At 41.5% G+C, this 16,567-nt stretch overlaps 1 protein-coding gene and 1 long non-coding RNA gene across 7 annotated transcripts in view; one reads left to right on the top strand and one right to left on the bottom strand.

Moving 5' to 3' along the window:
* The window catches only part of LOC146059010 (uncharacterized), a 118,594-nt gene extending 113,645 nt beyond the window's left edge, over window positions 1-4,949 (bottom strand). The window contains exon 1 of the long non-coding RNA XR_014470095.1: window positions 4,608-4,949. This is a non-coding gene — a long non-coding RNA (uncharacterized LOC146059010). The remainder of the gene's footprint in view (window positions 1-4,607) is intronic.
* Window positions 1-16,567, top strand: part of AUTS2 (activator of transcription and developmental regulator AUTS2) — a 1,267,464-nt gene that overhangs the window by 1,060,095 nt on the left and 190,802 nt on the right. The window lies entirely within an intron of this gene.

Below are 16,567 nucleotides of genomic sequence, written 5' to 3'. Positions count from 1 at the left end.
TATAATGAGTGCATGGATAAGAGATTTGGTAGTGTCTTGTGTGACATAGGGTCGTATTTTGGATATGTTTTTTAGATGCATGTAACATGATTTGGAGACAGATTGAATGTGGGGAAGAAAGGACAGTTCAGAGTCGAGGATGACCCCTAAGCAACAAGCTTGTGGGGTAGGGTAGATTATCGAGTTGTCAACAGCGATGGAGATGTCAGGATGGTAACTGTTCTTAGTTGGCGGGAATATAAGTAATTCCGTTTTGGAAATATTGAGTTTGAGTTGGCGACAAGACATCCAAGATGAGATGGCAGAGAGACAATCAGAAACTTGACCCAAAACCACTGGTGACAACTCTGGGGTTGATAGATAGATTTGAGTATCATCAGCATACAAGTGATACTGAAATCCGAAAGAGCTGATTAGTCTGCCAAGAGAGGAGGTATAGATTGAGAAGAGCAGAGGACCTAAGACTCAGATCAGAAGTGCTGCACGTTTGATCCATTGCCTCTCATTAGCAGATCATATGTGCTTTTTAAGCACATATTATCGCTCATTTGACCACTTCACAATGATCAGATCGTATGCAGCAGGTCATCCTGATGTATGTCCAACTTTCGATAACCAAATTCCTCTGATTCATAATACCTGAGGACACCTCAGGCAGCATCATAATCTGAAAAGCGAGTAAATAATAAAATTAATAATGATTGAAGTCTGTCACTCAGCCCCACTTTAATAAAACTCTATGAATAAATCCTTACCTAAATAAATAACATCACATGATCACTTTTTTATTATTTATTTTGATTATTAAACTTTTAGTATTGTGGTGTACAAAAGGATGAAAACAAACCAAGACAATGTGTTGCAAACAACAACTCTATCATAGGTATTTGAATCTCCTCCAATCCACAAAGCATTCCCAGATGGGTGGAGTCCAATTTCCTGTACAGGATAATACTGGCCTAATGCCTCATCATTGTGGGAAGAGCTCACTCAACTTATAAACAAATAGATAATATCCAGCAGACAAGATATTGATGCAAAGCACATTGGATGCTGCTCAATCAAATCAGTAATGCCCCCCAGGTGCTGAAAGTAGAGAGGGTTGTTTTAGATTAGAAAACACACCAAAGAATGTTTTCTCTCAGCACAACAATGGGCATTATCAATAAAGTTTGAAAAACCACATGATAGTAGGGTAATTCAGAGATCTTATCTACATAGACAATATTTGCAAAAATATGATAAGCCTCTGGGCCACTTCAAGGCTTCTTTGACACTGGGTCCCTACACTGCATGATAACAGTGCCCACTCTGGGCCATATAATTGTCCACTGCAAGGCTACATGATAATAGCACATACACATATATCTAAATTGAGAGCCAGCTTACCAGTAGTCATCTCTAGATTCTCCTTGTGGCAAGATACCGATGCAGTCTGACAAACCCTAACAACTCTTAGAAAATTCTGCCCCTCACTGAGCATGGGTCTCCTAATTACTAGGAAAATAAAAATTGCCATTTACAAGTGTAAATTTAATATTTCTTAAAGGGGGGCAGCCCAGAGCTACCGCTGGAGCATGCAGATTGGTAGAGATTGCTCTAGTGTGTACCCGGCCTTAGGATACTCCAAGGCCGGATGCACATCAGACTGTTGTGTATTTGGCTGATATGCTGGACAATATATTGTATCACATCAGAACAATGTGCACACCAGAATGATGTAATTAGTGACAGAACGATCCCTCGTCCTGTCTTTCATTACAATGCATCGGGCTACATGTGATAACTTGCAATTGGGCGTGCAGCATGCTCAACCAGAGGAACACCCAACTGGTCATACACACTGACTGATATACTGTATCTGATAGGTTGTACCAATTCAGCTGGATATGTCACATCTTGCTAATACTGGCCAAGTGTGTATGTGCTTTAAATGAGCTCCCAAGCAATAAAGTATATAGAGTAAGGGAAGATAAGGGAAAAAATGAAATGGATCTTCTGATTGTAAGCTCTAAATGGTACTACTATTTAATATCACCTACTGATGGCTATCTACTCAAGTACTCATTTCATCAATTGTTGCTGCTGATATATGTTTCACCTCATGTGCTCCGTCCATTTCTTAATCAAGTCTGTGCATTTTTTTTACTGCATCCAGCAGCAGCTGCACGAGAGTGAGACAATGCAGCTTAAAATACAGTACATATGTAATTCAACACAAGTTAAATGTCTTTGCTGAAATTGATTAGGGGGTGTCTTTTCATTCACCCTATTCAGCGCAGCATACTAAACAGCATGGTAATCGCTTCCTACTTTGATACTATAGCAGGTGCATCAGTGATGGTATGCTAAGTGATATAAGTGTACATGTAGCCCAGCGTTTTTAGGAACAGCAAAAAAGGCAGAAGTGGGCAGAGGATTCACTGTAAAGATAGCTGTTTAGTCCGCACTTTGGAGCTTGCAAACGCATAGTAATCTGCACACTGTGTGCAACATGTGCCTAGGTCAGAATGATATCTCAACTCCTGACAGCAAAATTGAGGAATTTTGTGTTTGGCGTATTATTATTATTATTAATATTATAACCAATAATTTATATAGCAAATACATATTCTGCAGCACTTTACAGAGAATAGTTGAACATTCACATCAGTCCCTGCCGCAGTGGAGCTTACAATCTATATTCCCTACCAGATATACACGCATACTGTACACATTCATTCTAGGGTTAATTTTGTGGGGAGCCAATTAGCCTACGAGTATGTTTTTGTACTGTGGGAGTAAACCGGAGTACCCGGAGTAAACCCACAGAAACACGGGTTCAATATACACAGTTAGGGCCATGTTGGGAATTAAACCTCAGGGATATAAGGCAATAATGCTATCCATCACACCATCCGTGCTGCCTAATTATGATTTGAGGGCACTTCTGTATGTCATAACATGAATTGGAAGCACTATTGCATGCAATTGGTTTCCATATTCAAGCCTACTCAGAGGGGAATAGAATGTGATAATATCTTACTCCATCAGAAGGTAGTTGCAGTGTGCACTGCAGAAGCATGAGTTGTCTGGTTCATAATATAAATGGGCAAAGGGAGATACTTAAGTCTGTTGAGTCACATAAGTCAGCTCACTGGAGTGGCTCAACACAGTATCTTGGCACATGGCTCATGATGGAAATGCACTGCAGAATTACCTCCAAGACTTGGAGAGGAATCAGGATGCAGAGCTCAGCCCAAAGCCAGAGCACGGAGGCGACAGCCAAGAGAGGGAGTCGGGGAGGAGTCAGGACTTGAGGCAAGCCCAGAGCCGGAGCATGGATAAGAGACTGACAAAGGGACTCGGGGAGGAGTCAGGATGCAGAGCAATCACTGTTAATTGAACTGGAGGGAGACTGAGGGGAAAATTTACTAAGGGATTTCTATTGGAGATGGGATGTTGCCCATAGCAACCACTCAGATTCAATCTATTATATTCTAGAAGGTGCTAAATAAATAAAAACTAGAATCTAATTGGTTGCTCTGGCTCATGACTCTAATCATTAGAACACCCACAAGAGTTGAGTCAATGTATGGAGACATTCATTCAGTAGCCATTTTTAGGTCATAGTAAAAGAATTGAAAAATTTCAAATATTTTAAAGCGAAACAGAATATGCTGCACCATGTAAGAAACTGTTAATAAATAAATACATAAATATGTAATAACAGCCAAAATTTAAGAATAAAAAGAATGCCCCGTAAACTAGACTAGATGTGTTTATGCAGGGCTCAAAGTGACCAGGCAAAACCTAGTGCATCTGTGCTTGTAAACCAATGTTGTAAGAAGAAATAAAATGTAATTATATGAGCTTAACATGACAGTATTTCCAAGACATCTCATTTTTTATTTTGTTGTGAATCTGTAAAAATTCAGTTGTAGCGTGTACTGTATTCATAGTATGGTCTCCTACACTTACAAGGCATGTAGACAGTAGTGTGAGTGAAATGCATTTCTTTGATGTTATGTTACAGTCAGATTTAATTTCTCCTTAAGGAATTGGACCATTGCCACACAACAAGTGGAACAATTGCTTAACGACAAGACTAACCAAAGTCTAGCATTTGGCACCACAAAGATTTACCTAAATGTCTGCTATGAAACATATCTTGTAATTTAATCATTTGTAAAAGCAAACCAGTTTATAGTTAAATAGATTTGTTCTTATTGCTATTTATTTTCCACTTTGAGAAGCCGAGAGGGAGAGTGTTGGAGGAATTTCAACAAAACAGTTTAACAACTGTGAGGATGAATGGTTTTATGACCTCTTTCTATATGTCTTATGCTGGCCACACATCAGAAAGATATCGTTCCAACCAGCCAACTTTTGGCTGGTTGGAATGATAATCTTTCTAGTGTGTGGGAGCAAACGATTATCAGCCGTTTGCTCCCACACGGCCAAAAACGCTGCTAAACGGCCCTGAACGGTCGTTCCAACTTGCTGGGAAAAATCAAACCTGTTTGATTTTTCCCAGCTGATCGTGCATATGTGTGGGGAAAGTTCCCCCAACTGCCCGATAATGAGGCGGACACTGACCAGCAGTGTCCGCCTACTTTTCCAGGTACCTTCTCTGCCGCCACTGGTCCAGATGCTCCCCGCCGCCAATCCAGCTGTCGCTAGTCCCTCCAGCAGCCGGCACCGTCTCTGCAGCCGCCCGGTCCCGGAGAGCCTGCACCGCATAGCGCAGGGGTAAGTTTCCTCCTCCGGCAGCTATCCCCGTCCCCCGGCAGCTTTCTGCGTGTCTGCGGCCGCCAATCCAGCTGTCGCCAGTCCCTCCAGCAGCCTGCACCGTCTCTGCGGCCGCACGGTCCGGAGAGCCTGCACCGCATAGCGCAGGGGTAAGTTTCCTCCTCCGGCAGCTATCCCCGTCCCCCGGCAGCTTTCTGCGTGTCTGCGGCTCCGGTATATAGTTCGGCGAGAGGACGGAAAAGCAGCCCCCCCCCCCCCCCACCCCCCGCTCCGGCTCCCGCTCCGGCTCATACACCTGGGCATGGGAGAAGGCAGCCCGGCTCCTCTTCTTCCCTCCAGCTCCTTCTCAACCACAGGCTGCTGTCCCAGGGCCAGTTTCGGGCATTCCCCAGCAGGGTGACTTGGTACAGGGGGGGGTCACTGCCATTGCTGCATATATATATATCGCTGTGTGTATATATATTATATATATATATATCTATATATATATCTATATAGATATATATCTATATGTCTATATATATATATATATATGTCTATATATATATATATATATATATATATATATATATATGTCTATGTATATATAAATATATATATATATATATATAGATATCTCTCTCTATATATATATATATATATATATATATATATATATATATATATATATATATATATATATATATATATATATATATATATATATATATATATATATATATATATAGGCTTGTATTCGGTCCGGCACTCCCTTTCTTGATCAATCACCCGGGTGCCTTCTGGAGGCAGTTTGTAGAAATAGTAGAAATAACAGACAGCGGCACTCAGTCGGGGTTTTCAAATATAATTCAAACGATCACAGCTTTGCTGTGATCGTTTGAATTATATTTGAAAACCCCGACTGAGTGCCGCTGTCTGTTATTTCTACTATTTCTATATATATATATATATATATGTATATATATATATATGTATGTATGTTCAAGCCTATATCATCCCCTTCTGTCATATGTGCAGTATAGACAGGGAAAGCAGCAGGTACCAGATTGGGTTCCTTGCATTGCAGTGTAATTAGCATGTGTCTGTGACAGGCATGTGGTGAGTTAAATACACCAGCACCCCTGGGCATCAGTCCATGTTATGTTCTTCATTATGTCATATCTATTATATGTTTGATCATACGTTTATATCTATTATATGCTATATCACATCCTTGTATCATCCGGACACATCATCCCCTTCTGTCACATATATTTATAATGTTCTGTATTTTATTTGGATTTAAAAATAAAATATATATATATAATCTCAGCTTGCATTAGGCATTTCCTAGTAATACTGCATAGGAAAACACGTCTTTATCCTGGGAAACATCTATTGGCAAGTTCGACCATTTTTAACCACCTGAAGTCACTGTAAAGTTCGACAAATATTCATAGTCCGCCCATAGCAAATGTCTGTATAAGATAAAGGAAAATATAACAGGCGTCAGCGTGGCACTCCGAGTAGTAGTAGAAGAAATCAGACGGACACAATGGAATGTCAACGTTTCATTTCTATTATCAGAAATTTCGTCAGGATACAAATAACAGTGTAATACATACCTTATATGCCCCACGCAATCAATGCTGAGTGGACCTCACGCCTCATGGCACCACATCTGCGTATGGGCGGCAGGTTGCTATGGTGACGCGTCTCCTCTGGGCCGTGTGTGTGGACGCGGTGCTGATGACGTCACAGACACCGGCGGCGCGGCGTGGTTCCCGGAGGCATGGGGTCCACTCAGCATTGATTGCGCGGGGGATATAAGGTATGTACACTGTTATTTGTATCCTGACGAAATTTTTGATAATAGAAATGAAACGTTGACATTCCATTGTGTCCATCTGATTTCTTCTACTACTATCCGGAGTGCCACGCTGATGCCTGTTATATTTATTTATATATATATATATATATGACAGGGGCGGGCACTCCTCGCTTACAAGGTAACAGTGGCCGGGGTGCAACGGTAAACGTGGCCCTACGCGGGCTTCACAGGTATCCACGTCCCCTCGCTGCGCTCGCCACGCTTCGGGCTCGGTGGCTCGCTGCGCTCGCCACACTATTCTATTCTCAACTCCACGCCGACGTGGATAGTGGGGGTATGAAAAGGTCGGAGGACGCGTCACGCCGCCCCACAATCACCAATGTGTGCAGCTCCAAACAATATATATATAAATAAGCAGAATACATACAGTACCAAAAATGGAGTGCTGTAGCTTAAAACAAAATGTTACACTACATGCTATGCATTAGAAAGCAAGCAACATCTGTTAAATAGGTACAAGTTCAGTTTAAGGCATATTAAAGTGCAAATCTGATTAAAAAGAGCAGAGGGTGCGTCTACTTATCAGAATTTACACACACACACACACACACACACACACACACACACACACACACACACACACACAGAGCATCTCTTATGAATACTGCCCAGAATACTATTCTTTTATGGTGCATAAGCAATGAGCACTAGCAATGAATTCTGTTGTATCTGACAAAGAAAGCCCTTGATAAATAGATACATTCATAAATTATATAGAGAGAGATAAATAGATATATAGTTAGCTATATAACCAATAAAAAAGGAACAAACTACTTTTTAAGTTTATCAGTACAGAAGGACAAGATTTACTTACCTGTTTGTGGATCCTCAGTTCAGAAGCTAGTGCAAGGGGTCATGTCCCTTTTAAACCCTCAGAGTTTCACACCTGGGTGCTGGGTGGATTTGATTAATTCAACCTGGGGCTTCCCAGGACATGCTCTTGTGATTTTATACATCACATCACATTTTTGGTCATAACTATCCCTGTGAATGGACACACTCTTCTCTGGGGTAGAACATTAAACTCTCTGCTGTTTTGGCCACAAACTGAATATACATATCATATGTTTGGGATATGGGATAGTGGCAAAGTGTCACATCTTGGGAACAATGCATACAAATGAAGCGCGGCTCATCCTTGCCCGTGCTCGCCAGATTTTTTCACTGGCGAGTGCCGGCAATAGAGACTGGGACGTGCGTGCAGCTCTCACGCACGTGCGTCCCAGTATCACGGCGGCACGGCAGCGTCTCCCTGCCCGTATTTGCTTCAGGGAGATGCTGCCCAATTTGGGTGGGGTCGGGGAGATGAGGGGGGCCAGTGGCGTTGATGAGGGAACCAGCAGGGACCCCCGCCAAGCTCTGGTGCCACGAGGCACATGAGCGTCTCATGCGCGCATGCGACCCTGGCAGTAGCCGGCCGCTGCCGGGGGATGGCGATAGAATCGCCATCCACTGCAAAGATGAGCCACGTTACATCTGTACTATAGATTTGTTATTTGCACCTCACCTACAAAACAGCCTCAGCTATTAGTCTGCTTTTTTTCTATACGCTCCACTGTAATGGACATATAATTCCATAGATTAAAGCATATTCCCTTTAATGTCTCATTCATCTAATGTCGTGCAGTGTGTTTGCCTTTTGTGGTGTCTCAATACACATGTGGTGGAGCCACCCCATAGGAGGTGATACTTTTAGAGTGGCAAAGTAGACAAAAAAACTGTTCTGTCAGGTGATTGTCCCTTGAAACCCATCTCTTTGATATACAGTCAGCAAAAGGTTGACTGCACCATTTGGTTCGAACTGTGGCAGTCCTATGGTAATCTAATTTCCAGCTTCTGTCTCATTCTATTTGCTAATTCTGCCACATACTAAATTAAGCACTTTTTAGCTGTGAATAAATGCCGGGAATGGTTTTGAAAATGCCGCAGTTTTTTAATATCCTCCTCTGAATCAATTGTATGCATTGGTGAATATATATATATATATTGTACACAGGGTAAATAACAGGATAAATAACATTCAGTAAATTAAAGAAATGTTTTCCTTTATTTATTGAAAGATTATATAGCACAGTTTGACAACTGGAAACATCAGCCATAAAACAAACTGCATAATAACAGAACAACAGAGAGGTAGAGGGCCCTGCTCGCGAACTTACAATCTATAGTGCATTAACCCAGCGTGTGTACTCCCTGGCACCTCGGCTTCTGTCAAATTGTTCTTTACAGTTGAACATAGGATTGTTTGGTAAGGTAATCTGCGTGCACTCACCACACTTCGGCCTCTGTCGCTGTCTGCGCTCGCCACACTATATCAAATCAACTCCACGCCGACGTAGATAGTGGGGGTATGAAAAGGTCGGGAGGACGTGGGTCACGCTACGCTCGCCACGCTTCGGGGTGGCGTGGATAGTGGGGTGGGGGGGGCTAAATCTCATTGCATCTCATACAAATGTATAGCAAATTCAAGGGCATCGCACCCTATAAAATCAAATGCGATCGCATTCGATTTTGCAGGCCGATGCAATCACATTGTACGGCCCGTGGGTAAAGAGCAGTGATTAAATTACTTTGTTAAATCACATCGCACGCAAAAAAGCGCAAGCAATTTAACTACGGGGTCGTACGTATGATAATACATAAGTACCAATAAAACAGCTTTACAAATGGGAACCAACTATGTAAGCCTACTGTGAGGGAAATGTACATTTTTTAACAGACCAGCATTCTTCTGGATAAAATTCTCTGGGTTCTTAATTTGTCAGTCGTGCTGCGGTAATATAAAAAAAAGGAGGGAAAAACGTGTATTGTGCAAACCTGAATTATTTTCTCATAAACTGGTTTTAAAAACCTCTCCCTGGTGAGTTGAAGGAAAGTCTGTCTAGACCTTTTTTGTTCCTTTTTTCATTCATTTTCTTTTCTTTCTTTTTTTATTGAAGATACAGCAAGCTGAGAATTTGTATTACAATTCACAGCTAAGCCCCTTGACTTACTGTCAAAACACATTAAAATATCAGCACAGACAAACCTCTGTAGAATTTGTGAATTGTACATGTAAGTTAACAAGAAAGTATTGTGTTTTGACCAAGGTTTGTTGCAGCTAAAAGCATAAAAGAATCTTAAATAACTTAGTCAATAAAATATGGATATATAACAAAAATTAGAACTCAGTTGGTATTTTGTTAAAGGTGAATTACAGAAATAATATATTTATTATTCGCCATCTGTTAGTTTTCATCAGCCATGTATGAGCGAAAATCAGAGTAGTTTCACACCCTGTGCTGCCCCTGACTCCTCCTCCCTGGCACCTAAAACATGTGACATCCTTATATCACAAAGCAGGGGAGAATTAAGCCGCTAGAACTGATACAAGTTCAACTAAGAATGCTCAAAATTCCTATTCAGGCAATAGGCTTCTGTTGTGGGTGGCCCACAAGCCAAAGAATGGTGCTACAGGTGCAGTGACAGTGCCACTTCCTTTGTGGTGGCATTGGTTGCACTCTTCTCCCTACAGACCTAAAGAAAATAATATGATAGAACTTTTGTCAATTAAATAATAAAGGGAAGGAGAAAAGACAACCTTTCAAGGCCTTATGGTTCAGCCACAACAGCAGCTTAATATGTGTGCACTACATAAGTACTGTTGATAAAATGTTATTAACCCTTTTGAGTGCCAACATCTCTGTGAAAGAGATGCAAAATATCCCCTAATAATTTCAGCGTCGCTCATATTTGTTATATAAATTAAAAGCAAAAATCTGGTGTAAAAAAATATTATATTTCCTATATAAGGTAAACATTACAGGTTATTATGATGATTAAAAATGTTTGCTTGACAATTTTCACACCTATTTTGATAAATAAACTTGGCATCCAAACGGTTAATATTACAATCATTGATTTGTCAGGCACTTCAGGAATTGCCAGCATCCAGATATGGGGGGTACTGTGGGGGAAAAGAGGACACAAATGAAGCCAAGACATGAAGGGAAGAAGGCTTAGAAAGGGTACAATTGCGGATATGGGGATTACCAGAGTCAAGTGTGACACCAAGGTGGCTTTTTATAGAGTTGGGATATCCATGTGGTTGTAGTGGGGAGGCATTTGGGAACATAAGATAATATAGATAGGGAGAAATTGGGTAAGATGAGGTAGATTTAAATATATATGCAAACGCCATGTATTTGTAGATCATAAGGTAAGATATGACATGGCCACATGGAATATTTATGTCTGATTGGGCTTCAGTCAAGCATGACTGAAAGCATGAGTGTAATTCAGATGTGAAGCAGCAGCGATGCTAACATATGGTAATGCTGCAGTAGGCGTCTGGTAAAGAAGCCTCCTGCATGCATGTATGATCTACTACTTTGAACCAAGTCACTCTGTGACAACATTGGCTGGCTGAGAAACCCTGAGCTAATGCAGACCAGCCACCATGGCTCCATCATTATCGATACAAAATCTCTGGCAGGAATAGAGACCATCTCTGTCCACTCACTGCCTCCACATGGTGGCAGACTGTCAATCAACAGATATCTGCAGACTATAAGGTATTCTGAGGCAGATGTATTAAGCATGGTGAAGAGAAAGTGGAGATAAAATGGAAGGAGATAACGCACCAGCCCAGTGGCGTAACAATTAGGCCGCAGCCCCCGCGGTGGCGGGGAGGCGCCGGGGGGCTGCGGGCGCTGGTGGATCTCCGCCAGCTCCCCACTGCATGTGGGTGCAGCGGGAGCTGGCAGGGGGGTCTGTGCGGCGCGGAGGTACCTGTTTAAGGGAGAGCCAGGAGGTCCCTGTGCCTGCGGCGCTGAGTATGATGCTGCCGGGGTCCCTGCAGTGAAGTGGAAATAACGCGCTATCTCCGCTGGAGATAGCGCGTTATTTCCACTTCACTGCAGGGACCCCGGCAGCATCATACTCAGCGCCGCAGGCGCAGGGACCCCGGCAGCATCATACTAGGCGGCGCAGGGACCCCCAGGCTCTCCTTTAATACAGGTACCTCCGCGCCGCACGGACCCCCCTGCCAGCTCCCGGGGGGGTCCTTTAACGGGGGGGGGCAGCTGCAAAATTGTCCCGGGGGGGGGGGGGCGGTGAAATTGTCCCGGCGGGGGGGCGCAAAAGTTTTAGTTACGCCACTGCACCAGCCAATCAGCTTTGTTTGAAAAATGACTTTTGGGAGTTGATTGGCTGGTGAATTATCGCTTGCCACTTCATCTCCACTTTTTCTCTTCACCAGGCTTAAGAAATCTGGCCCTATGATCTGAAAAAGTTTGGGAACCACTGCCATATACTAAAGCTACTAAAAATTAAAAGATTCAGATTCTGTCTATATTTTTTTAGGATGCAATAGATACATTATAGAATTTGGTTGCTATGGGCAACATCACCTTATTCATTTTTACAAGCTTTAGTATATTTACCCCTACTATTCTACACAAGATAGCATAGAGATGTGGCTTGACAGTAATAGTACTTAAACTGTTTGCAGTATAATGTCAAATTACCCTACATATACACAAAACAAAAATGTCAGAAAGTGTTTTCATTAATATAATATGTATTTAACAACAAATACAATAATATATATATATATATATATATATATATATATATATATATATATATATATATATATATATATATATATATATATAACATCTCCCCTAAATAAATCAGGTGGCAACATTTTTATTTGCTGAATAATTTTAAATACAAATATCTATTTAAAGAATGTAAAAATAATTTAGAAAATATAGATATACTACTGATGTCTTAATAATTAACAGTTGGGTGGTCAATTTGCTATCAGTCAATCAAAAAAAAAGCTGTCTTCAGCTGTCTGTCATTATCACTGCTGCATATCATTGCACCTGCCTCTAGCATCTGCAAGAGATACATCACTTAATAAACATAGGGGGGGAGATGCCTGCTGCTTGCAATTAGCTGTAAAGAAACAATCCTACAGCTCTGACTTCAAAGTGATGTTTTTTCAAATGAGATATTTAGGAATAAGTCTGCATTTCCTTTCCGAATAGAGTGGGTGGAGTTGGCTCTAGAATGGGAAACAAAAGTTGGCAATTTCTTCTACACTACACACTATCTTGACATCCTTCAATATGCTATTAGAATCTCTAGAGATATCTTTAAATGACAATATAGTATAAGTTATGTACTATTTCTAATGACCAACCTATTACATTTTGTGTGAAGTTAGATCCATTGGAATTCATCTGACGTCGCTTTAGGACCTGCAAGACACCACTCAGGGGCGGATTGACCATAGACCTTATAGGGAAGATTCCCGGTAGGCCGACGCACCTGTGAGGCCACTTATAAGCCAGTGACTTACTTTTATGATTTGGCCCTGCCCAGAGTAGTGGCCATGTCCCACTCCTATTTCCCACACACACAACATTTGCCAGTTCTCAGAGCAGAGCACTCGATACTGCAAATACTGATCTAAGGCGGGTGCCCATCTATATCAATTGTGACATTTGTTAAAGGTACAGGAGTGGGTGCTATCTGGTGGTGTAACAGTTTCCGTGGTGTGTTTGGGCTCCACTGGGGAGGATTGGGGATGGTTATAACAGTATATTCAGGGGATTATGGTAATAAAGTAAATTGTATTTTTTGCTTGATGGAGTCTGTTTTTCTCTCAGTGGGGGGAGTTGGAGTATGATTTGAAATGTTGAGGTTTATGGTTTGTCACAACAGCTATTAACAGTCTGGGGGTCACTAAACTGCCAAGCATATTCAAACCAACAGCTTTCACCCAGGTGTAGTGATGTGTTGGCTCCACCTTCATTTACTTTGATGCTACTCACGTGAGGCCATTACTACTATTTTTTCCAGGGCCTCTTATAGTTCCCTATCCGCCCCTGACACCACTGGAGCAACTCGACCCAACTACCCTGGTTAGCGACCAACAAGGACATTTTTTTACACATTTAATCAGTATCGACATGATGATTGTCTTCAAAATATAACACACAATTTTTCTGCTTTAGTTTATAGTGATGTACCATTTTTCTTTGACCTGTGGCGGGATGTGAAACCCACTTAGTCTGACAGTTTTTGGATTTGGATTTTGTTCAGTGTGAATATATTTTTCATTATGTGTTTTTTCTACCACCTATTAGAAGTTGGTAGTGGGAAAGTGCTGCTATATTATTACTACTGGTATAAATGCTAGAGTATTCTTTATTTTGTTACATTTCTGTATTTGTATGTTAGAATCAGTGCCTAAATATAAATATATTACTAGTAAGCCGGCTCAAAGCTAATGCTTAAAAAGCTAGTAGATGTAGTTTCACTTGCTGCCAACAGATGGCAGTGTTTTGGAGACAAATGGACACTAGAAATACATATAGATTATATATATTTAAAGAGAAAAATTGCAATATGTATGGATATGGATTTTTGATGCACGTGTACATTACAGAAATGTGTATGTTTAGGTTACTGTATCTTACACAAAGAAGCCCAATTCAAAATGAGACCCTTGCTTACAGCAGTTAATGTAATTACTAATAAAAATAAAAAAAACAAGCAAAAAACCTAATAAAAAATATATTGAAACAAATGAATAAGACTTGACTTAAATGGTCCTCTATACACTGTATATTTAATTATGCTGGTGAAAGTAAAACAGAAAATAAAGTCATTTTCTTATTTAGGGATTTATATCATCCTGTGTTTTAGTTTAAATGAGCGATCAGAACGTATCACTGTATTTTTAGCAACTGCTATGGAAGCTGGAGATTAATTTAAAATTGATAAACGCGTGGCAGGCCTCTAACTTAACAAGCTTGAGGCCTACCTTGTGAAACCAGTTTCACCCAGGGGACCAGAGTTCAATTCTCTCTGCTGCCAGTTGAAATCAGAAATCACAACCAAAGTGATTAGCAATGAATTTCCTGATCTCAGTGCCTGAGGCAAGAGAAGGAGGGAACATTTCCTCTACACACAGTTAACCTAAAGTGGAATAAAAAAAAAGTGTTGCAGAAATAGTGCTGCTAAATTAGTACATGTCAGAAATCAAGAGCTATTGAACAACAGTATTTTGAAATTATAAAAATATATAGATGGTGGCTTCTTAGTTTGTAATGCGGCTCAACCCAACAATGTAAAAATGATATGCAAGGCAATGCTAGTGTTTTTAACGAATATATTTCATTTGTTGGAGGTTCACTTCTATATAGGCACTACGTGAATCTAGGTTTTTCTTTCAGCAAAAAAATGCGGTTAAATTTGGATGTATTCTTGTATACATATTTGTAAATATGCAGGCACTGGGGAAATGTACTAATAGGAATATGAATACGTCTATTCGTAGCCATTCCTGGAAATATTGGGCAATAAATTCATATTTTTCTAATTACTATGGCCGATATATGGCCATTCATATTCTTTTGACAGGAGTATTCATATTCCTAACCAGGAATACAAATGCATATACCACTGAAAGAATACGACTAGGAATTGCCATTCATAAGGATGGTGATTCCTAATTTACTAACCAGCCTTATGTAATGTACGGCCGGTAATTGAGCCGAAAAATACGACTGGAAAATACTCCTAATTTTCCAGCTGTATTTAGCTGAAGGCTGCACTGATCAGTCAGATTATGATGATAAATAATTGATAGCTAGATGGATGTGCAGTCCCCCTGCCCAGCAATTACCAGCCCCCGGCTCAAAGAGCCAGTCCTGGTTTTAAAAATTCAAGGAACAATTTATGTAGGGGTTTTTAAAACCAGCACCAGGCTCAGGGGCTGGTCCTTGTTCCCAAAATACAGGGGACAAAATAGAGGTCCCCTATATTTTGAGAGCCAGCATGGGGCCCAAACCGCCAGCAGGGTAATGGCACAGCCAGGGAACACTTATTTTATAAGGTCCCATGACCGAACTCTTAACCCCCTGACTGTGGCTAAAGCCTGGGGCTGTCTCCGGTGCCCCAGGGAGGTGGCATCGGGCTGATTGCAGTGTAAAAAATAGAGTAAACTATTTTATATTGTTGTAGAACTACAAGTCCCAGCAAGCCTGCCCCGCATGCAAGGACTTGGAAAAGCACAAGTTCCAGCATGCAGGGCACCAGTGCCAGCCCTTAGCAGGGTTAATTCTGGAGAGGGGACCCCTTTATTAGGGTGTCCCCACTCCCCCCAGGGTCCCTGCCTGGGATGACTGGTCAGGGGTAATGGTTCCCTGACCGGTCAGTGTCCCCCGGCTGGTTGCGCCTGGTGCTGGCTGGTTGCGCCTGGTGTTGGTTCTCAAAATACGGGGGATTTTCATTTTTCAAATTGTCCCCTGTATTTTGGGAACCAGGATCGGCCCTTGAGCCTGGTGCTGATTTTAAAATTTATGGTGAGCCCCTATGTTGTTTGTTCTTGTTTTAAAACCAGTACCTGCTCTTTGAGGCTGGGGCTGGTTACACCTGTGGGAAGAGGGGCCACGATCCGTGCAGGCTGCTGATTCATATTTGTATTTAGCCACCATATATACGGTTGCCAAATACTAATACAAATGGTAAAAAATACGTCCGCCTATGCCATCAGAAATATGTATCCCATAAATATGGCAGATTAGTAAATCTGCCCTACAGATGGGTTCACTCTCTGCTTTTCCGCCTAAGCGACATATCTGTGTACCTGGCAAGCGTTAGCAGCTGGCAGTCGGGGCCACGTGCGCATCCCATTGCCGAAAATGGGGTATGCAAGTGACTAGTGCGGATGGTGCAGGATGGCGCATGGCAGGCCAGGAGTGGCTCTGATGAGGGTGGCTACATCTGCATTTATGAGTCGTATTTTCCAGAGAATACAGCCGATGCCAGTCATATTCGTATCCGGCATCGGCCATATTCACATTTCTTAGTAATTTCCACCACTCTGTTTGAATGATCTGTATGGCCAGATAGAATTGTTGCCTCTTTTGGTGCCTAAACTGCACAGCCCATGCTCTTGTACAA

The sequence above is a fragment of the Crinia signifera genome, chromosome 2, assembly GCF_055691185.1.
Source record: "Crinia signifera chromosome 2, ASM5569118v1, whole genome shotgun sequence".
In the NCBI taxonomy this organism is placed as follows: Eukaryota; Metazoa; Chordata; class Amphibia; order Anura; family Myobatrachidae; genus Crinia; species Crinia signifera.
Note: the sequence above shows the minus strand (reverse complement) of the source record. Positions and strands in the feature narration are given on the sequence as shown.